Genomic DNA, 23,666 nt, shown 5'->3' with positions numbered 1-23,666 from the left:
GGATGGTTCACCCAAAAATGAAAAACAAATGTTATCCTCCTCTGGAACTTAAATGTGGGGGCTTACGGACACTAAGATGACACCACAGGAGCAGTATGGAGGCATTTTATCTTTTTTTCAGTTGTTTTTTTCTGTTTGAAGAAGTTGACGCTAGTTACTTCAATTGTATTGGATTTGGCTGCAACGCTGTTTACCCCTTAAACTCCAAAAGTGTTTTGTGGACTCAAACACTTCACCCACCCCTCAAATCGGCATAGCGGTGAGTAGATAATGAGGGAATTTTCATTTTTTGGTGAACTATCCCTTTAATGCAGCTTGAATGACCCGCAGAAGAATGAGCTTTATCTTTTTGTACATTATATTTCTACACCTTCACTTGCACTAAACTTTCACAAGAGAATTTTCACTTCTGCAGCCATTTTTGATAGAAACCCTAAGAAATAAAATGTGAGATGAGGTAACTGATAATTCAGATAATTCAGAAATAAAGTCTCACAGCACTGGCTTATCTGAAAGGTGCTTTGTTTTAGCTGATGCGGCACAACATTGATAGTAATACTGTTAAGATTATCCTTAGAATCATTTAACCATTTACTGTAAGTAGGATTTCTTATGGTTTATTTGTTATTTTCTCTGTGAAGAAAAAACAAACAAAAATAGTAGTGAAAAAGCTTCTTTTTGTTCAGAGGTCTCAACAAGAATCTGCTATTTCGAATGTATTTTGTAATGAAATCATGCAGAGTATTTAAATATTTAATAACACTCTATTCTGGTTTTGTTAGTGAGTGTTCATCTTAATTCATTTTTGCAGTTGTATTTGTCTGAGTCTCACACAGACACACACACACAAACACAAATGCACACACACAAATGCACACAAATTCACACACACACACACACACACACACACACACACACACACACACACACACACACACGCACACACTTTGTAAGCTCCTTCATGGTGATGTAATCATATCATAAATTATCAAGAGAGGGTGCTGTTGCACTGTGGTACCGAACACCGCTCACCACTGCAAACGGCAAATCAAAGATCTCCAATACCATTACTGTTCATAATAAATGTCAACCACCATTAAGAATTCCAAGGACAAATACTTGAGCTAATCACCCTGCATAATTATCGAGACATGATGATGAAATGTTGGGAAATTGGCTGTTAAGGCGCCACCATCCTTAACTTTCATACGAGCATCTCGCTGAGTTTAAAGGGAAGCACAGAGCCCAACGAACGAGACAAGTTGTGACTTGACAGATGATTTATCAGGTTTTAAAGGGATTTCGGCGTCACCAAAGTCTGAACAACCTCTCACAATTGTGTGACAAATGTAGACAGATTGTTCTATTTTTGAGCTCTGCTCCTAGGCTCCTTTTGATTTTTGTTTTTAGAAGTGAGATAGCAGCTCTCCCTCCTATTTTATTCTTCTGGTGACAGTGAGAGATGGAAAGTGATGAGGGAAAGATGCAACAGCACAGCATGAGAAGCAAACAATGTTCTATATCGATTGCAGGTTGCGAATACGCACCATATGTGCACCAGGCTGCTTTCTCATTTAATATATATTTTTAGATTTAGGTGGAAGGGCAGTTCGCATAAATTAAAAGAGAAGAATCGCTCCATTACAAAGATAACGCTCTGCCTTTTCATTTTCAAAGAAGAAAGACTGAAAAAAAAAAAACAGCGCGTGAGATCATTTTTACCACAGGGACAAAAGACAAGATGGATCCTTCTACAAGTGCCACAACAAACTGTCGGCTCATAAAAAACCCCGAAAAGATTGTCTCCTCAATCCTGCTTAAATTAGCCTGTTATCTTGGCACTTTTGATAACTTGCAATGAAACGCCGTGCCAGGCCAAACGCTTGGTCTTCCCTCTCAAGGTAATGGCAAATTGATTTTACACTGCAACAAATTTTTCTTGTCCGAATTCAGGGAAGACAAAAAGATTGAAAAGATCCCAGAGGCAGCAGGACAGTAACCACAGGGACGTGTGTGTTCCTGCGCAGCTCGACAATCCAGGTGAACTTGAGGGATCGCCCGCTCGAGGAACTACACCACAAACTATTGCCTTTTCGTGACACTGCTGGTGATGAAGTAGTTAGCCGGGCTTTCATGAGTCTCGCGCCGATACAAAGAGTGACAGTTGCTTTTCTCGTCCGATCAAAGGCGGCAGACAAGTGCTGCAGAATGTTTCCCCCCCTCCGTCCTCCCCCCTGAAACCCCGTCTCTATCTAATGATAGTTGAATACATTGTCATCTCATTATCTTTGAAGAGAGGAAAGATCCCTCCCATATGAGTGGGCACCGTGTCTCTTGCCATCAGACGGGCCCCGAGATTGGTGAAGCGCACTCTCCTCTCATTATGTTGAGTGAGAGATATCAGACACATCCCATCTGCCGAACGCCTTCGACACACATGCCGCCATGCTTCAGCCACGCTGGCTGATGCGGAGATACGCCGAGTGGTTTATCTGTAATTCTGCAACTCTGCTATGAGACTGGTGTTCTAAGAAGGTTCAGGCACGGCTATCGGCTAAATCAATGTGTGGTTGAAAATTGCTGTCAGAATTAAAAGAACACACACTCACTTGTGATTGGATCAGTATAAGCAGGACTTGTTATTTCAGTGGTTGCCATCAAAGAGCCCTGGACCCTTAGACGTCGGTCTCGTCTGCATCTTATACCATCATTAATATTGCAAGGAATCATGTAGTTTATTTCTTAATGGTTTTAAACTAGAACACAAAACTTCATTTACCCCCAGGCAACTGGTTGCAAGGCTTTTACTGGTTCCTGCTGACAAATGGAAAGAGAACAAAATTTCACTTGTGCAATCCCTCCCAGTTTTCCAATTTGCAAACCCTCTATGGGGTAAAAAAAAATAGTACCAATAGGGTAAAAATATAAATAAATGAAATGAAAAAATCACAACATGTTACTCACACCAAAATCTGCAGCCTGAAAAATCATGATAAAGCTCACATACAAAAAATATTCACCTTTTAATTAACTTTTATGTTGTTTAAATATTTTTTTTTAGATCAAGGTATATCTTTTATACTTGTGTGACTATTCTATTATGAATGAATAGCACTTAAAGGCAAAAGTCAACAAAAATATATGTGACAGAAATGCCAAATTGGTCCCAGTTTCTCTTGACTGGCTCTAACAGATGTCATGGGCCGATTGCCAAAACATCTTATCGTGGACACAGTACAGTGGAACCACAACACTGATCTACATGATGGATGTCAGATCAAAATGAATCCAGCCATGGTTTTACCAGCTTTGAATTCATGCATGGGGAGGCCTGTCAGGGGCGAGAGATGATGTGGACACTGGCTCTCAAGATTTTACATCCCTCCCCCTCGCTACTCGTTTGAAGCAAGTCGTCTGCTGTCAAGCAGCCGGCTGCCAGTACGCCTGAGAATCTGGATTCAACATTTGTGGACTTTTCACAGGAATGAATGCAATTAGACTGTTTTGTGGGTGTAAAGCATCCTTTTGCATACACCAGGCAATCTATCATTTTAATGGGCCTCAACTTTCTCAGGGAACGTGCTTTAATTTGGTAACTGCACTTGTCTATTCCTTTTTTTATGTGTCTAATTCAGACAGTAATTCAGTGACCCATCAGTGGCACCTTTTTTTTCTCCATCAGTTTTGCCTATTTAGAAGACTGGGAGGAATAAAAAAAAAAAAAACAGAACTAAAAGCAGACTTTTGAAAGTCGAGCATCAAATGATTTTTCAACATCAAATGGAATAATAAGGAAACATCAAGACCAGAAAAAAGATCACATATGCAAACAGCCCAATTCTTGATATGAGACATGTTGTTTGTTTTCTGACAACCACAATGACAAAGTCGCACTGGTCTGACTCCGCTTCTGCCTTTGCAGCATCCAGAATTCAGAGAACATGATGTCCACTTCAGAAATACAAACCGCGGCGGCTTGAAGGACACACACAATATACATTTTACTGCTTTCTTTTTTCAGATAAATCTTTGCAATAGGAGGAAAAAGAAACATCTAGAGTTGCTTGTGTGCCACTATTTTGTCTGCTCCGCCTCTTACCCCATATGATCTTCCCCTCGGCACATTACTGCTGCCCCTGCAACACCCACTTACGAATTACCTCCAGAACTAAATCACTTCCTTTGTCAGACACGACTGCCTTTCTTTCCCAGACCCATTGCTTACTGCTATTGTTAGTGAAGATGAACAGCTCACGACAATTAAAGGTGTGGACCATTACTTTCCCCTGTAAGGACGGTTAGGCCTCATGCTTTACAGCCTGTGGGAGCCACTGCCATATCTACATTTGTCATCCGGAGCCATAATGGACGGCTTTCGAATGGATGAGGAGCCAACAAATGTCCACTGCTCTGCACGCTACGGGTCAGGTTCATGCAGCCATGTCGGACGACTTGAGGATGCAGGCTGAATAGGAAGTGAAGTGAAACTAAGTTATAGAAATGTGGCTATGCGGCAAAAACAGAAAACACAGGAATGCAACAAGCCCAGTCTGCTGCTTTTAAATGGTGTACAAAAATTTGCTAGCAAACACTAACTTTAGATTCTTATCTTATTTTGAAATTGCCTATACATTTAGCTATAGCTCCTCTGCAGTTTTAATTGTTTAAATGCCTTTGTTTGCAACTGCGGTTCATGATTGTTTTCGAAAATAAAACGTACCAACGCTATTTATTTCATTAAATAGGTTATGGTTCGCACAGATACGACAGATGTCTCAGAAAAGGTGGTTCTGTCACAAATACCATTGTGAATTCCAGTTACCTACATGGCTGCGATATGTGCCAGAACCATTAGTGATTATCAGTTTGTAAGTTAATATAAATGTTGACGATTAGTGCTAGCGATTAGCACTACTAGCAATTAGCCCTACTAGCAATTCCCAGGCTAATTTAAAATGTTGGCATTAATGTGCATTTACAACCAGTTAGGTCTGGTAAAAGGTACGTGAACGATCGTGGCAGTTTGTAGGTGTAATTGTATAGCTTTTACTGTGACCCATATACGGCATACTGCTTCAGCTTTATTCATCTCCACAGTGGTGCTAGCATATGGCCCGGACCACAACAACTTAGCAATTATTTTTCTATGTGAACAGGCCAACAGTTGGTCCCTTATGGCTGAATACCTGTCAGGTAACTGCAGGCAAACACATATGTGGCTGTTACATGTGATCACTGAGAAACATCATGGTGACATGGTGCAAGAGATAATATGTGTGTTTGACTTGGACTTGGTCTGACTTCCAGTAGGACACTCTCTACTTCTCGTAGCGTCAGTGAGACGAGAAACAACGGCCGTCTGGTTTTTTGTGATTGAACAACAAACTGAGAACTTTTGTTCAGCTGAAAATTAAAACTATAGTGTAGAGTTACCCTGTCTAAACCAGAGACTAGCTGTCAGAAGGAGATGTAATTCATCACATCCTCTTTGGATAGAAATATACAGAGATACCGTTTTTCTTTTTTATTAATCACCACATTAGAAATACAAAATAAGACACAAAGAAACAAAGAGAAACAAAGAGATATAAATAGAGATAAATATAGATATAGATAAATTATATAGATATTTAATTACGAGGTAAGAGGTGGATAATGTTCCTATATAGAACATTTTTAGGGTTTGCCTTTTAACATCTTACATTCATGGATATACATGGCAGAAAATGCATCTGAATTCTCAGAATAAAAACGTAACACACGTCACACACGTCACTGAAGCCTTCAGCCAATCAGTTTTCAATGTCATTACAACTGGAAACATGCAGCTAATCTGGATGACTTGTAAGTGCGGGGAGCCGGACCAGAGTGGCCTTTAAAATTCAGACTCAGAAACCCATGTTAGATGTGTAATGAGACATGTAACAAGAAAATAACAGTTAACTCATCTCGATATATAACGACCACAAATAACATCACATGCACATGGCTACACTCTGCTGTACTTTCTCCCTGACAGTTAAACGACAACTGCTTATATAGCCCCTCCATCAGCAGGAGCTGGCCCAGACTTTACCCTCCTGGAAACAGGCAGGTGAAAGTTATAGATTAGAACCAACTTTAAAAGCGCTTGTGCTGGTACTTACACCAAACTTACATTTGGCAGCTTGATTGAAACCCTATACACAAAATATAGAAAATATAATGATAACAATACCTACCACACCCCCACTCACACATGGTTTCTTCCAGTGACATCACTGCTGATATCACCAAAGGTGTAAATGCAGGACATGGTGGGCCACATTCTACTTTAGTTCCAGCAACACATGGTGGGAAAGGTGAGTACCAAAGAAATAGTGATTAACTAATGAAAAACTTAACTGTACTTGTCTGATTTTATTTAATTATGATGATATGTGGACTGTAACCTTACACAATGCCAAACACAAACAAACCTAGGATAGACTGTGTCTGCAAGCTGCAACTTAAGATGATATTATGGTTGAAATAAACAATAAACAAGCATAGTTCAATTATATGGATTCCGGCTTCTGAAAAGGACAAAAGCCGAGTTCCCACTTTGTCAGAGTAAGGAGAAACACTGATAGAATTAACACTCTTTGCGGTTTGAGTGTGTCCAGCAAGCAACTTCTTCAAGGTTTCCTTCTGAAATGCTGAAACAGAAAGACAATTTGTGAATGTGCCTTTTGTTGCTGCTGTGGAGCTTCGGCTAAAGTAAAATTGTTTTGCTGGAGGAACCGTCACGAAGCAGATATGGCAAGCTATTGACAAAACACTAAAGGGAACCACAAGAAATGTCCAGTGTTTCTCTCTGGTCTGCAATGAAAAAGAAATAATAAATACCACCTGAGACATTTTTATGCATGCTTTTACTGTCAACTTTGATACAAGGGAGGAATTACTGTCTTTGCAAGCAATACCTACCACTACTAAAGGTGAGAAGCCTATTTGTATGAGCAAGTTGTTTTGACTAAAAGCAGGTGTAAGTGGCATCATCATCATCATCATCATCATCTGACATCAGAGGTCACAGAGTATTAGTTCCAGTCATTGCATTAGAGAGGCCAGTGTGACAAGTAATGGACCGGAATTTTATTCTCTAGAGCACCTTTCACAGTCCTTAGAGCAAAGGTTAAAAACTACAAACAAATAAGGACAGAGATACAAGTATACCATATAATGTAATCTAGATAAAAAAATTATAGTGGCCAATGAGGGATGTTTTGAAAAAATGAAATGAATGAAAAAATGAACTAAATCCAGTAGATGCTGTAAAGGCCTAACATGAGGGTAGTTTTTTTAGAATTGTGTGGACATTCAAACTGAAAAGTGTAAAAATATGGTAATTGTTGAATATATGTTTTTTTGTACTTTTGTAGAGAAAATGTTATGTGGTTTTGGTGCAGTAGTCGTGGGCAGGAAGCTCAGCTCAACAGAAAGAGAAGCGATTTAATTGCTTTTATCTGAGGCGGCACGTTGCGTCTGCTCAGCTGGGGTGGTAGCATTAGTTGATAACTAGCTGCTGCTATTCCTACATTTATGAGCCACCTGGGTTTTAGCCATAGCTGAATGGTGTTTAGACCCTGCAGCTTGAGGATGGGATTTCTAAAATGTTCTTAAGCTATCTGTTGATGGTCAGCACGCCTTTCAACTATACGCTGGTTGCTTGTTAAACTATTTTCTAGTTTCATATTTTTCCTTGAATTAAATAAATCGCAGTTTTCTAATAGCCACAGTTGTTAAAAAATAAATAAATAAATAAATATATATATATTTATTTATTTTGATACTTATATCTGACAAATAATGTTGGTCAATGCAAAAAAGCAATGTTTTGTTACCTAAAGTCATCTGCTGTGCTGCGTTATCTCAGTGTGACTGGATTATTTTCAGGGCAAAACTATAACACCAGATAAGTAAATTTACCTGAGTTACTGACCAAACACATCTTTGATACAAGGGAGGAATTACTGTTGGTTAAAGTTAACTCGCAAATACTCATAAAATGTAAAACTGTTTATCATTTTTTTTTCCTGCCATCATGTTTGGTACCAACTTACTGTGTATTTCTACAACACAGCCCCAGAGACTCTGCTTTTGATGATGGGTATTGTAATTGGTGTAAAAGCTGGTGCTTCCGTCTTGCTTTGCAGCCGCATTAGCGATAAAGTGCTTTTGCACTAGCATATCTCCTCTTTTTTCAGTTCTCACTATGAAAGAAAAATATATCCTGTGCACCAAGGGATTTCTCAGGAATGTCCTCTCTGACACATGCAACAGAAAGTCAGTTAATGTATGTTAAAACATATTTAAATCACTTTCATATGTATCTATTTATAACATATTATTAATTCATTCCTAATTCAAAATCCCATGGAGAAAGATGGCTTAGGTCAAACCGACTTTAATTAATCAATATGAGATGTAGCACTGCACGCACAGGGATGAAGTGACAGTTATGTAAATGTGACAAGAAAATGAAATTTCTGAAGTAATGAGGATAATGTGCGAGTACAGTGAGGTGATGTTGTAAATCTGAACACTTCTGCTGTGTTTCAGCTGTAGGCCACAGTCTATAACTACCTACAGATGGGATCTGAGCACAGACACACCGGGGTTGATTTAATCAATTTTTAGAACATTTTGTTTCTTGCTTAACCCCAGGCAATCAGCATCACACAGGCAAAACCCACACAGAAGCCATATTGCCAGGAGGATTGCCCACGGTGGACAAAAGCTGAACCATTCTTATCCGCCTATAGCCTGCCGTCTGAATCTGATAGTGTGTTCATGCAGATAACAACTTCAAAAGATTAATTCACATCTTACTACACATTTCTTGCAGGAAAATCCCTTGTACTCCGAGAAGTCTAAGTCTTTTGTTACATAGCCTTTAGCTTGGTAAAATACTTTCCCTTCAAATTCATCCTGCGGCTCATGTCTGATACCCCAGTTTGACGTGCAGAGGTGTTCAATTATTTAGGTTGAATCTGTATTTTGTTATAGAATGGAGCTGGAAGGAATACTAAAAATATACCAAGTTACCAGTTCTGATGACTGGGTGACTAAAAACAGAAGATATTGAACCTGTGTCCTCTATCGCATCACATTTAAGCCAGTGAATGAAAGAAACATTTCTGTAGAAGTTAGTGCATGTGAGCTGGTGTTTAATGAGTTTTCTCAATGGCCAAAGCATATGGCAAATTTAAACTAAATGGAAAAGTAAGCTCCATATGCCACAGAAGGAAATATGGCACCACATACAGTCTTATTTGAAGAAAATCAAATAAGGAGTAAAAGCAAAAATCAAATGCCAGGGTAAATAGTGACGGCCACCTGTCTCCCTCTTTCTCCTCTCCAGCACTGATACCGCATGCCTTCTGTCCTTCACAGCACAGGAAACCATGCATAAAGACCAGGCTTCCCAGCATGCCTCAGGCTTTCCAACATAGCTGCCAGCAGGATGCAACACTGCAAAAGGTGCTGCCTCTTTAAGTCTCCTGTGTGGCATGTTAAGCAATGGTAATCTGCCGCAGTGCAGACAATAAATTCCACTGCATAACTAAGCGTCGCCATGACATCGTACCTGGATGGAATATCATATGGGCAGATGGAGGGATAGATGGGTGGAGGCCATGCCCACTGCAGGACCAACATATGACGAACCAGTGTCGACACAAACGGCACGGAATCTTATAACTATAGTCGCAGTGTCACCGCTTTTTAGAGAAAGGAAAAAAAGAGGACTGCATTAATTATTTCCCCTAGCTTAGTGCTGGATTGGTCAACATGTGATTCATCTGTTCAGTGCAACAATGGAGCTCAATGCTAAGACAAATCTGAAAGCCTGGGCTGTCTTCCCAGTTCCCAAAAGCTTAATAGTGTGCCATGTGGAATGATGTAATGCTAAAACACTGCAAAACTTGAGTGCTCACCAGCTTCAGTGAGGGCAGGGGAAAGAGGGGGAGAGAGAGAGAGAGAGACAGACTGGAGAGAAAAAGAGAGGGAGTGAGAGAAGGAGGGGAGGGTGAGATGCAGAGAGACAGAGAAAGAGACAGAAGGAGACTCAAAGGGCCTGATTACTGCATATCATCTAGAATACAACTTGTCCCGCACAAATCTCCAGTGAGATCCCCATACTGTTGGCGTATGATAACAGAAATGAAAAGCCAGTTTGTGCTGGGGCTCTTAACGCAGCCGCCTCGCAGTGTTGAGGACAGTGATCTTTGAATGTTCACTGCATGACTTAGACAGCAACTCTGCACTTATTTGACAAACTGAAAGCCATTTCAGGCTGTCACAGGCAAAATTATTTGGAACACCCTGTAGCAAGGACCTATAATCCCCAACAAAGAAATGTTATTATTCACAACAGTGTGAAAAGAGACACACCAAAGCTGCCCTGCACTAACTGTGGGTTTGCTTTGGGTTTTGAGCATTTCTTTTTCTGGAATTTTTTTTCTGAAAAATATTAGACTGGCTTTTTATTCTTTTCACTTCTTTCAAGTAGGGAAGATTAAAGGGTTGTGCAAGCACAGTAACACTATAAAACAGCTCTTTGCATAGACATTGCTTCTCACATAAAGGAAACCAGTCAACCAGTGTGCTGTCACATGTAATGAGAAATGCCAAAACAGATGCAGTGGAGTATTAAGAATAATGCTCAATTGTTCTAATACAGTTATAGATCTTCCATGATTGTTATCAACATTCAGTACAAGTGATTCAGATTTTTTAGAGGTGACAATACATGGATACGGCTTTGAATAACAGTCAGCTATATAACATGATGAGTCACTAATAACTCTGACATCGCTCATGACTTCAAAAATCTTTTTAGACATAAAACTGCGGCCAAACATTCACATCAGGGTAATAAACATGCAGTGGTGAGGGAATAAAATAACATTTTGCTCCAAGAAGTTTATACACACTTTTAAATCGCTAGAAATACAAATCTAATGTGATTATTATTATTATTTTTTATCTCCAGCTAGAGTCTGTGGGCATATTTCAGTGTCATCTCACACTGAGTTATATATGCACGAGGAATACATATTAGATTTTGATCAGATAATTCCAGAGACTAATCGTCTTAAGCTCCAGTTTCTTTTTTTTTTCATTACATTACCAATCAAATTACATTATATCATCCGGCAACATAATTTCAGTTTGTATTTTAAATCATGATTTAGATCGTGGGAGAAAAGCACTAGATCTAAGGTCTAATGAGGCTGGATTCTTAAAAGGTCTCTTAAGAGTAGTTTCTTCATGGTAAGTCTTTATTATTGGATGGCACAGAAATCAATTACAGTTTTATAGAGAATCTTGATCCCTTTAGGGGCAATTCAGGAAGGAACACTTTGCATTTTACAGGTCCTCAGGTTCCAGACGACAATGAAAAGTGTTCACCGGTGACATGTCTGTGGTGTTTCAGTGCCAAGTTCCGGCTCCTCCTCATAATAACAATAATATTCATAATATTGACACCAAATCCAGTATAATTCCTCCATCCTCTCCTCTTTCCTGCCACCTCTTTGATGCTCATACGAGAAACTTTAACATTCATGGTCAATTTTCAATTTCTATTCAGATCCCAGACCAATTTGTAGCAGCCTGTAGAAATGCACTCTTTACTATGCATGGCGTTCAAATACCTTTGGCCCTTGGTGGACAAAAGGCAGGGCAGAGGACCAGGGGCATTTCATTTCATGCTCTGCCTCCTCAACCCCAGATGTTCACCTCGAAAACATCTCCACTGAAACAGGTAGGAGCTTAATGGCCTGTAAATTGCCCCGAGCTCAGGTAATGAAATGCAACCTCTGTATAATTTTAATTGAGAACTCTGGATGGAAATCAAATGATAATGTGCTGCATGCATGGGAAGTTTTCAAGTAACAGTGAAATTTGTGTCTGGTGTGTAAGTGCAGCTTGGCCTACGGTAAATGGCTTTTTCCTTCGGAGCCTTGCTTCATTTTAATTGAGGATTGCACGGTGTAATAAACAGGTTGGTCATGACTTAGCATCTGGTAAATGAAGCAGAGGATGTACACACCTCTGAATGTACAACGGTGCTCCATATTTACAATTCAATCTGACAGGGTGCCTATTAGGAGCCATAAAGCTGCTCAACTGTTAGATAAGATATCCTCTATAACCCCTACCCCCACTTCACGGATGCGCAGATCTCCTGTGGTTAACATTGCTCAGTTAATTTGTCCTCATTAATATTACGTGTTTTCTCTGCATGTTTATTGAAAGTATTTGTTTGTAAGACGATCACAGATCAGTGCCCTTAGCTGTAATCACCCATTATTGTTTCAACAGGGTTGTGACTCACAGCAAGAAATAGAATTTTGAGCATATTCATTTTTTTTTTTTTTTGCCATTTATAAAGTTAATGTCAACTGTGTCGGCTATCAAATGCTGATTTATACTTCCAGCAGACACATGGCAACGTTTCAGATGACCTGAGTAATGTAAGTCTAATATTCACTCTGTTTTTCTCTCTGTTTTGGTCTCTACCAAGTCCTGAGGGATACGTTTGGCTTTTTAGTTCTTGAATGCCCCACTGTGTTCACTGGCTAGCTGCCATCTTTGTCTGTCTGCTGTTTGCTGCAGGGCAGGTAGCGTGCTGTGGGTTTATCAGTGTTTTTAACTCTGAAAATGTGCTGCTGGAAATACGATTGCTGTGTGTGTCTTCGTCCGTAAAACCAAACTACTGAGCTGAGAGATGCCAAAGATGCTTTGCGGAGCTGAGAGAAACAGCAGGTCGGGTGATAATTCTCCGCGGGTTTGTCACAGACACAAGTGACACCTTTTACCTCATAGAGCAATGTCATACATGCAGCAATCTTTTCATTGTTGATTTTCAAATATTGATTTGTACAGTTTTAACTCCAGAAACATGGCCAGCTTTTATTTACTGAACATGATCCTCTTCATCCTCCTCTAAGCTCCGGCAAATTTACACCACAGGTTTGTTGACCGAAAGGAGGTCGCAGTCAACAGATGTCAGCCAAGCAGAGACGCTATGTGCAATGCACTGTGGGACGTGCTCGGAGGAGTCGGAGGAAACCAGATGTCGTCAAACTGTCAAATGAAGCCCTGTCACCGCAACAAATATAGTATTTGAACCAGAAGTGACAGTGACATGATTAGAAAAAAATGTGCGGATGTAGAGATATAGCTCAAGCGTTAGAATGTATTACCCAGAGTCAGGCTGGTGAACGGTTTACCAAAAAAAGCAATTTATATACAGCAAATTATATGTGTTCTTGGCTGTGTCATTTGACACGAGGTGCAGAAATGCAAACTTAGTGACGTGCTGGTTTCATCTCCAGGCACCACTGCTTATTTGTCACCTGTTGCACCTCTCCCAGATGTTCACGAGGCACCTAATGATGTTCTCTCTCTCTCTCCTTCTCCCTCCAGTTTTCTTAAGGTAGAAGAAGGAATTCGGTCTCTGCTTGATGTTGACTCTTAAGTATGTTGCACACACATGCACACACATACATTCATGCACTTAGGGCATGGATGGACCATATCTGAGAGCCTTCTGACAGGCAGCAGGTGATGGCGCCAAGGCCAGCTGCTCCTGCCCCACCTCTGCTCAGCTGTCCGAGCCCAGAGCAGCCTTTGAACAGCCTATTACCCCGACACAGCACCGGGGGAAAGCAATCAGCTCCAGAGGTGCACCGCTCTCGCACCAGATGGTGTGGGAGATGAATCGAGCCATTATATTAGTGCTGGGTAATTCCTCAGATGAAGGTAATTAACAAGAAAAATAAGTGCTATCCTACCTCTTCTTACCACCTTTGCAATCCGGATGGAAACTCCACAATGACACCTTTTTACTTCACGTTTAAAAAGAGAAAGGTCGTTTTCGAGAATCCCTCGAATTAACGTTCCTCGAAACATCAAGAACATTTCAAATGGAACGAGATAACCAGCATTTGAAAAAAACAAAAAAACACCTAACTAAAATGACTGACAGCACAATCTGGTGCTTTCCCAGACAATAAAGAATACCGTTGACAGAGTAGATATGCTTTACAGGCTGGAACCTGTGTATTTTAATTAAACCGTAATAGAGCATAATCTGATTAGATCATCACCTCATGATTGTTTTTATCCCAATATGTTTATTATAATCAGGCATTAAGCACCCCAGCTGCACGAGCTGTTATGCATTTCACAACATTTAATAGTAAAGATTTAACATCTTTCACTCACACTGACAGTCACGAGTACGGCACAGCATTTTTCAAATCTTCCCTGTTTTTTTTTACGACTCTGGATGTAGTGCAAGTTTGCACCGAAAACCGTGAAATAAACTTTACATCTGCTATTGTGTGTCGTCACACCTTGAGAAATATGGCTGCAAAAAAGTGTGTCAAAGAGCTCTGTAAATATGGTACCTGCATTGGCTTAAGCCCGAGCAGACAGAGACAGATGACACCAGAAGGTGGATCTCCGTTAGCTTTAAAGGATTTAGGTAAACTCTGAAACAGTGCTTATTGCTCTCTTATCCACTTTTGTGTTAATGAAAAGCATGTCCTGAATCCGTCAAGGGAGATTATAGGTGAATATCATTACTATTGTCCTTTTGCCAATGTAGATTCACTGTATCCACAGGGATTATAGTCCAACCCATTCCAACATGTATTACCTTTCCCCGCCAAGGAAACTTACGAAAGGTTGAGCTGATGATAAGGGCTGGATATCATGTGTCACAGGAAATTCAGACTGCATCAAATTGTCAGGGGTGGTTCCTATTTTTGACTGCGCCATAACAACCCAGTTCATCACAACACTGCACTTCAGATGGAAGATAGGATTCTCTGACCATGACTGGGAGTTGAGTTCAGTCACGGCCATTACTACTTTTCATGTAATACAATACAAATTTTAAAATACAAATTTTTCTCTGGGCCAGAAGTCTTTATACTGCATCAAATTATCATATAAGAAAGACAAGTTAACAATACTTATTGTCTTGTAATGGCTAATCACTCAGATCATTCATTAACAGACGATAACACAGATTTGTAAAGGAGATATCTTACAATATTTATTCGTTCTTTATCTTCATACTTTATCTTCAACCTTCATTTTATTTCTCATTTTGCACGTTACTATCCTCTGCACATTACCCGTATAATGTATACCAATTAAACCACATTAGTTTATATTATTCTACATGTATACCTCTTCTTGTGATTTCATACCCTTAAGCCTGCATACCTTTCTATATTAACACAATATTGTGTGGTATTGTGAATCTATTATATAAAATATGTTGTGTTTTTAGTTAAATATACTGAATTTATGCCACATCAATAGTATTCTTATACTTATATTGTCTAATCTGCATATATACGTGCAGCTCAATATTTCCTTATTCTAATGCACACATACAGTTTTAATTCTGCAATCATCCTGTGCAGCTGCACTTTACCCTAGTACATTTCTTTGCAAAAAATAATTCTGAAGAGAAAGGTGTATATTATGTACATATTCAGTTTTTTATCAAAATTGTATTTATTTATTCCATTGCCTTTTTTATTTCTCTTGTCATTCTGACTTGTCTGCTGCTGTAACTAGTGAGTTTCCTGTGTGGGATCAATAAAGTTTTATATTATCTTTAGTAAAGCAAAGGACTTGTGGTTTCGTTGTAAATTAACAACAACATATGCATATTGTTTCTCGAAGCTCTGAGTTCATGTGTCCACCGGGTCGATGACCCTAAAATGTCAGATTGATTCCCTGTGTCAGGCTTTATCATTCTCCGAGCTGATCACACACTGGATATAGAGACGACGACAGAACTGCTCTCCATAGGTGAAGCCAAAGTGTCTAGATCACCCCTGGTGGTTGACTGCAGTATAGATCATAAACCTCAACCTTCTCCATGTTGATAAGTGTGACATGGAGGTGGTTTGTAATTTAAGGTAGTTCATGGTCAGGTACTGATGTTCAAGTTACCAATACATATTAGAGTTATTTATACATATTATGACAGCTGACACTGACTCGCTTTTGGTAAGTGGGACTTTTTCAAATTCCCTCACCCAGCTGCTCTGAGCGTAGCTCAACACCACAAACCAGTTTCACTGTGTTGATATTCCTTTTAAATGCCACCAAAATCCATATCAAGGTAAAAGTATTTATATTCAGAACCATGCTGTTCTGCAGCTTAATTCTTGACTCGGGAACAACATCCCAAATATGTAAATCAGTCATCTCAGTGTCCTTCCCCATAGCTTTTAAAATCAGGGGCAAAAAGCCCTTGGCCTTAATTTTAAAAAATGGACAGGTTCACCTGGCAATGCCTGGAGATACCTTGAGGGCTTTTCCATGAAAAGTCGCAACAACGGAATAGTATTTTCAAATGAAGTAATTAAATTAACCATGTCTTGCTGTACATGCACATAGTATTTCTTGAGATGAACCCGAATCTAGACTCAACATTTAGTATATTTGTAATTGAATATTTTTTTACATTGTCCACGGATGAGTTTTTTTTATAACTGTGTAATGTTGAATTTCATTTTGTTTGACACTGGTTTGGAATAAAGTCTACCTTAAACACTCGCAGATTATACAAACACTGAATGATTTACAGAAGGATTACACTGATCTAAAGACTCATTCCTTGTTGAGTTTTTCAGAACTGAAGGTTCATTCAGCAGCAGCAGTAAATTACTGCAAGTCAGTTGAGAGGAGTGAGTTCCAGTTATCAAAGGTCATACTGCTTAGACGAACACTTCCAGTGCAGCCAATGCACGGTTTTCGAGCTGAGAGCATTGCTCTCCGCTCATGTTCAGCATCTAAAAAAACTTTCTTTAAAAAAACCAGCGGGGGATGTCAGCTCAAAATAGAAAAAAGTCAAACACATCCAGAAAATGCAGAGCAGCCAATTATAAAGTCTCTGTAAGTTTGTGTTCGTCGGAAAAACCTCAGAATCACGCGGGTTGCTGTCTGTGAACTGCTGCACCACCTAAACTTTACTTAGGGCACGTGTTCAGTGGTCAGCCTCGGAAGAGTTAGCCTCAAGTTTGGTTTTGAAATACCTCCTAATTCAGATTTTTTTTGCAAAGCTTCAACCTACTATTCATTTCTGTTCACTACTAACTTACAATGGAAAACTGAATCAAACCCTCTTCTCCACTCTTTTTGTTGTTAGGGAAGCTATCGGCCTGTTTTACAGATCCATCACCATTAGTCTGAACAGAGCATGGACCCTATATACCTGTATATATAATGTATGCAGAATGTCAACACACATTCATTGAAGTCAGGTGTAAGAGCCACTTAAGAACGTTGACATTTATGACATGTTACGTATGGGCTAATAATATGTTTGAAAATTGGACTACGCTAAGTTATGTATAAATATTTGTTTTAATATTTTAGAATACAGACAGTCAGCGGAGTTTCTGACCTTGTGATATATAAAGGATATCAATAATCGCCGGTGCTGAAATGTAATGTTGCTCTGGATCACCTGCAGTGACGATGGTTGTATACCAGTAGAAGTTTTCCTGCTTTAAATATGATGACATTGGTTTTTCACAATAAGGTCAACTTTGGAACACTAGGGGGACAGTGGTGTTATTTTTCTAATTTGTTAGATAAAGTATAGAATAGGGGTAGAACTTGCATGTTGCTTCTTCTTGCTATTAATCTATGTTGATTTATGTTGCTGATATCTATTTTGAAATGTTTTTTTTCAACAAATGTATCTTTTATTTTACCTTTTAAAAAATTTCGAAACAAACTAGACAAGTCGAAATGAGATACTCAGGAGCATCTTCAGTATAAGAGCTGGAGAGATCATAGTAAACGGCCACTACATCAGGAGAAAGCTGCTCCATTTAAAAATACAAATATCATATCTCAAATACCTTCAACTACTGGTGTTTCACATTATGATTCTCATATTACTGGACACACTGGCAATCATCTACCTGCATCGTGTCAAGACAAGTTTGGCACTTCAAACTAGTTCCGAGCTTTGAAGAGGACCGACGGCACAAATGAGATTGTCAGTGCCACGGGTTTCAGCCTATACCCAAAGCTAAGATGCGCTTAAAAATTCATAGAGTATCGATCCTGGCGCTCCAGCAAAGTAAAATACCAAATATAAGGGCAATATTGATGTATACTGTTCCTGAAGTATGATGTTTAAGATATAAGTTAAGGGGGGCACATCTTTTAGGTTCAGGAGGAGGTGTGCTCAGGTCACCATTACTCATGGGATACTCAATACAATCTTTGTGTTGTACAACTTTATTTTAGTTGACACAGGTGAAAAGAGGTCAAGGAAGAGAAGTTGAAGATTTAAAGGCTGTTTACGTGCACGTATGACTGAATGGCAGTAAATGGAAGAAAGATTGAGAAATATAAAAAGTGGATCCTGATTATAAAAAACTAAACAAGCAATCAATAACTAAGCTTTAGTAAATACTAGTTTACAGGAGTAGAAGTGTAGTCCGTCAGATAGTTTTCCTTAGGTGTTCCAAAAACTCCAAAATGTCTTGCCTGTTAGCAATAACAGCTAATCATGCAAATGGGATCAAGGGTGCCACTTTTCTTTTCCCGAGGTGACACTCTGGGTCCACACAACACATGCACTTACACACACGTACACAAAAAAACAACACAAGCCCACACTCAAAAATACATATTGCAGACAAACACCGGGAAATTTCCATACGGCTTTCATTAACAGCCACTCCATCATGCAGAGGATGCCAGACTACATGAGTGATATACAATCAGTGGCAGAAGTAATCCATAAAATAGCCATGCACTTGTCCAAGGTGTAATTTCCATTTCAAGACGTGATTGCGCGCAGTTGCTGAGTGAAGTGAATTGGAATACTGTTTATATTTCTTTTCTCGATTGATTTTCTTATCACCGGCTCGACGCCGCTCCATTCAGAATGTTTTTCTTGTGTCTTACCTCACAAAACGTGAACTTATGGACCGCCTCGATCTCGTATTTAAGGCGGCGTTTGTTTGTTTCGCACGCTCAACTGACGTCATTGCTATGTAATGACAGAGTTATTCCCTGTCGGTAGCCTCAACATTTTGGCTTTGGTCAGAGACATGACCAAACAATACAACTGTAAATTAAACGTGCACAAAAATAGTATATGCAAAACAGCTCTGAACATAGTGTAAATGCAACCTTGAAATGCTAATATTTTGCAAGTCTCAAGAGTTTCTCTGACAGATTCTCAGAAGAAAAGTTTGATGTTTATGTAAATCATATGGTGCTGACAGATGTAATGCTGTCTTTGGAAGTGCAAACAAAGAAAAAATGGGGAAGGCGATAGTAAGCACTGAGGAGCATGTCTATTGTTTCGACAGCTTGTGTCCCCAGCATCTGGCATCAAGCACGAACAGCATGTCAAGATTAATGAAATGTTACTTTTATTGATCTGCAGCGTGCAGTATATAAATATTCACTGCTTTAGAAACGGCAGGCACTCAAATAGTGCCCAGCAGCGAGCGCGAGATCAGTTTGTAAAGTTTCTGAAGTTTTCTGGGGGTTTGCAAACTAAAAAAAAAAAAAAAGATAAGAAATGAGGTTTCAGCCATATACTGTACCACAATTTAAAAACAAATGTTCAGCGCACGGTTTAGGGACTAGATAATCTTAATGTCTCCCTTGCTATATTCTGGGGCTTTAAATTCCAATCAATGAAGTGAAATTAAAGACCATGTGAATGACTTTCAGCGCGCGTCGACTGAGTGGACTTGTTAGTGGGAGCAGGGCCATGGTGACAAGAGCGTGGCAGAGACTGCTCCCTCACTCTCCTCTCCCCATTTAATTTTCCAATCCACTTCCTCCACATAGTTAGGAGAAGTGAGTTTTGTTCTGGTTTGATACACCATCTAATGAGACCTACTAAGAGCCTGTTGAAATCATTCCCTAATAACACATTCTGAAGGCTGCGAATGAGAAATATCCCCCCCCCCCCCACACTCTCTCCATTCCGGGTTTAATATATTCTTTCACTCACCCCTCTTCCATTTACATTCCTTCGCCACGTTTCTCCACTTGCATTAAATGTATTTTGGAGAAGGAGAAAAACACTCATTACACTTTGATTTTATATGGTTTTAAACAGTGATGGATTTTAGTTTTACGGTTTGTGGTTTCTGGCAGCTGACGCACTCCCACAAAATCCCAGAAAGAAACAACTTTGTGAGGAAAAGCATTAAATATCTTCAGCGTAAAGATTCACAGATACAAGTGTTGATATTAGAATAACTTCTTATCTTAATAAGAGCACAAGCTTTACCGAGTAACCTTGATTTGATCCGAAATTGGTCACACGTCAACCATGAAAATGTGTAAGATCCTGTTTATCAGCCAAATACTGTACAGGTACTTTCTGAAATAAATATGCTATGCTAGCATATACCCCATTGAACTGAATGGTGCATGACAGGCCAGCCTGTCCACCCTTAATCAATTCTACTTGCTTGACGCATTCTAGCTCTAACAGGAACAAGTGACCTGACCCGTGCTGCTATACGCTGTCTGCTTTAAACTCCTCTGCGGTTTAAATGTTATCTCTTTCAAAGATAAAGCACCCTCCCCTCCACTTCCTTGGGCTGTGGGCATTAGTTACAGCTGAAACACTGGTTTGTATTCCGCTTTGAATTCTGGAATTGTGTCGGCACCTTGACGTTTGATTGGATCTGTGCAAATACATGTATATGCAAATTCGCCAGATATCAGTTCTTGCTCGGGGTGAAATGGGAAACAGTGGGCTGCATTCTGACGAGCCGCTTGCATGGACCTTCCCTCTCTTCCTCCTTAGAGAGCAGCGTTTGGTGATCTATAAATTCCCAGTAAATCTCGGAGCCTGGGTGCCTTCCCTGACATTTCCACACTCCCACATAGCATATTTTTAAGCAGGTAAAATCCATAATCTGTGTCAATGGTATCACATGCTTTATTCACAGGGGGGCCTGCACGCACTAAACTGGCCAAGGATGCAGTGCAGAGGCTCAGAGGAGGTAGAAATGTTTGTTCTTACCTCTGTTGTCATACGCGTGCCTCAGGGCCTACCTCAGTTATTCATACCCCAACAAAGGCTTTCCAGTATTCTGCTTACTACACAGCGACGCTCTTCATGCAACGAGACTAAATGTGACCTTATTTATAGAAATGATGCAATTGTTGTTGTTCTGAATAGAAATAGAACAACAATTAATTATCTGGTTTGAAAAGCTAAAAGGTCAAAATGTGACATAAATTCAGCAAATTAGAGACAAATGTTTTTAATGGGATTATAGGAATATATTATAATTAGATTTTATTGTATCTTCATCTCCATCTTGTCCTTTTCATAAAGATAATAATAATGTCATTGTTATATAAAACATCAAGGGAAAGGGATATCAACCTACTAATTCCACAAACATCTGTATGTGGAATGCATATCTCACTTCATTTTATCTGCATCACACGTGGCATTTCTATTGTAACTAAGTTGAGAAAGTGCAGTGCTGAGTTTGGTGCAATTTGGACATGCAATATAGTTACAATATTAAAAGAAATTAAATAAACAGGGGTCAGTGGGGGCGGGGCAGTGTGCTCACGGTCAGTCTACAAACCAAAATAAACAGGATAAACCACAGCAGCGGCCGGCAGCTATCCCGCCAGATCATTTTGACGATTTTATTATTTTTATTTCACCGTATTGGACTGACAGACATGAGTCACGGGTGCTGATCTATATCATGGCAACAACAATCATAGAATCACTTCCTCTTCAGTAAGTTCTCTTATTTTGTAAAAAAGCTATTAAACTGGGTCTGAAGATTTTGTTAATTGCCGGTGGGCTCTGTCAGAGGTCTGTTACGCAATCAATTCATCCTACCTGATGAACACACTAGTTTATAATATCCTTGGAGTGTAAAACTACCTAGCATGTAATTATGTAGTTTTTATCTGCTTATATTACACTCGTACGCATATCTATAACCATTATCTTTGCAGGAAACTCTATACTGTATGTACCCAGTGGTGATGCATTACATCAGAAAGTACTGTACGCTCCAGAAACAAGGTCGAGTAGAATAAATAAAACACTTTCAAATCATTTTGGGGGTTCTGATGCATTGCTATTCTGACATTCATTCTTGCAGAGAAGAGCAGATGAAGGTATATGATACCCACCAGAAAGCTGTAATATCTGTGCACCTATGCATTTGGACACTGGTAATCATTAGTCTTTCACAGATCTCTGCAATTAATCCACCTTGACGTGATAATTTGCGTCTGTTCTATTTGAAGTGTTTTTGGGAACCTTTGCTCAGCAGGGTGGCCCGACGCCGTGCATCTGCAGACGAAACAAGAGGCAGCTGCATCCAGTGTTTCACGACGCAGGCTGAGATCAGAACAGAACGGGTTTCCCTCATTGTGTCACCAAATTACATGTGACAGGTGGAGGGGAAAATGGTATGATTGATGAACAGAGTGATTCTCTACATGTAATTAATACAGTACTAATGGCGAACCATTTGTCTTCCGTACTGCGCAGTAAAAACCCAGAGGAAGGTGGAAGCAAGGCATCATGATGAAGGCTCCTATCTGACCGCCCGGTGAACGATTGTGTTTCCTTTGCAAGATTTAGTTACCTAATGGCTCGTCTGAAAGCCATGGGGACATTGTAATGGACCATGTAATGGATAAAGGATTGTATTGATGGCCTTGTGTTGACTTAACAACATTGATCCGGAGAATTTATATTGAAAAAATATTTCGCTGTAAAAACACTTTTACGGGAGGAATAGCACAAAGCTTTTTCATCAGCTAACAGTATAAATCTATGACATGTCCTTGAATCAAATGTCATTTTGATACATAATATTTGATAGCATGAGAGCTATAACATATTCTACTTTAAACACCACTTTAAAAAAAATATCTAGTGCACGGAAAATTATCCTTTGCTTTCCACCAACAGCAACATTTTTTTGGAAGAGACGAGAAAAACCGAGCACAAGAACCACAGAGCGGCTATAATGAGCGGCGATGCCCACTTATGTGGAGCAGACAAAGAGAAGAAGAGCCACATACAGACACTCAAACTTTATAAATCCCGAATCAAAGGGGCAAAGAAGAGAACTAAACACACTGTTTGATTGAGGAGAGATCTCCAGGGAGCTTAGTTCAGCAACACGACAGCAACAAGCACTTAGCAACAAAGACAAGCAACAATAACACTTTTTTGTTTTTTTTGACAAAGTCTCTAATTTAGGATTGAAAAAGCACGGTATGGCTCCATCAATTAGAGTAGACAGATCTGACAGACAGACGTAAGCAGACAGATAACAGAGCACCTAATCAAACAATGTGAGCATGGCGTAATGGTACAGAGGGAGAGAGAAAGAAAAGAAAGGGGGGAGAGATTGTGATGGATGACACAAGACCCAGCATAGTATCATATCTCTGTGGATTAAATGCTCTGGGAAACTGGCCCCGGAGTGTGCTTGTGCATATCATCAAGCTCCACGAAGAGGAGGAGGAGGTGGAGACGTCTGCCCGGGCCAAGTGCACGGATAGGCCACGTCTCACAGCTGGCAACCGTTTCTAGGAAGGATCGGTTTCGA

Source organism: Hippoglossus hippoglossus, chromosome 10 (assembly GCF_009819705.1).
Source record: "Hippoglossus hippoglossus isolate fHipHip1 chromosome 10, fHipHip1.pri, whole genome shotgun sequence".
Classification (NCBI taxonomy): domain Eukaryota; kingdom Metazoa; phylum Chordata; class Actinopteri; order Pleuronectiformes; family Pleuronectidae; genus Hippoglossus; species Hippoglossus hippoglossus.
Note: the sequence above shows the minus strand (reverse complement) of the source record.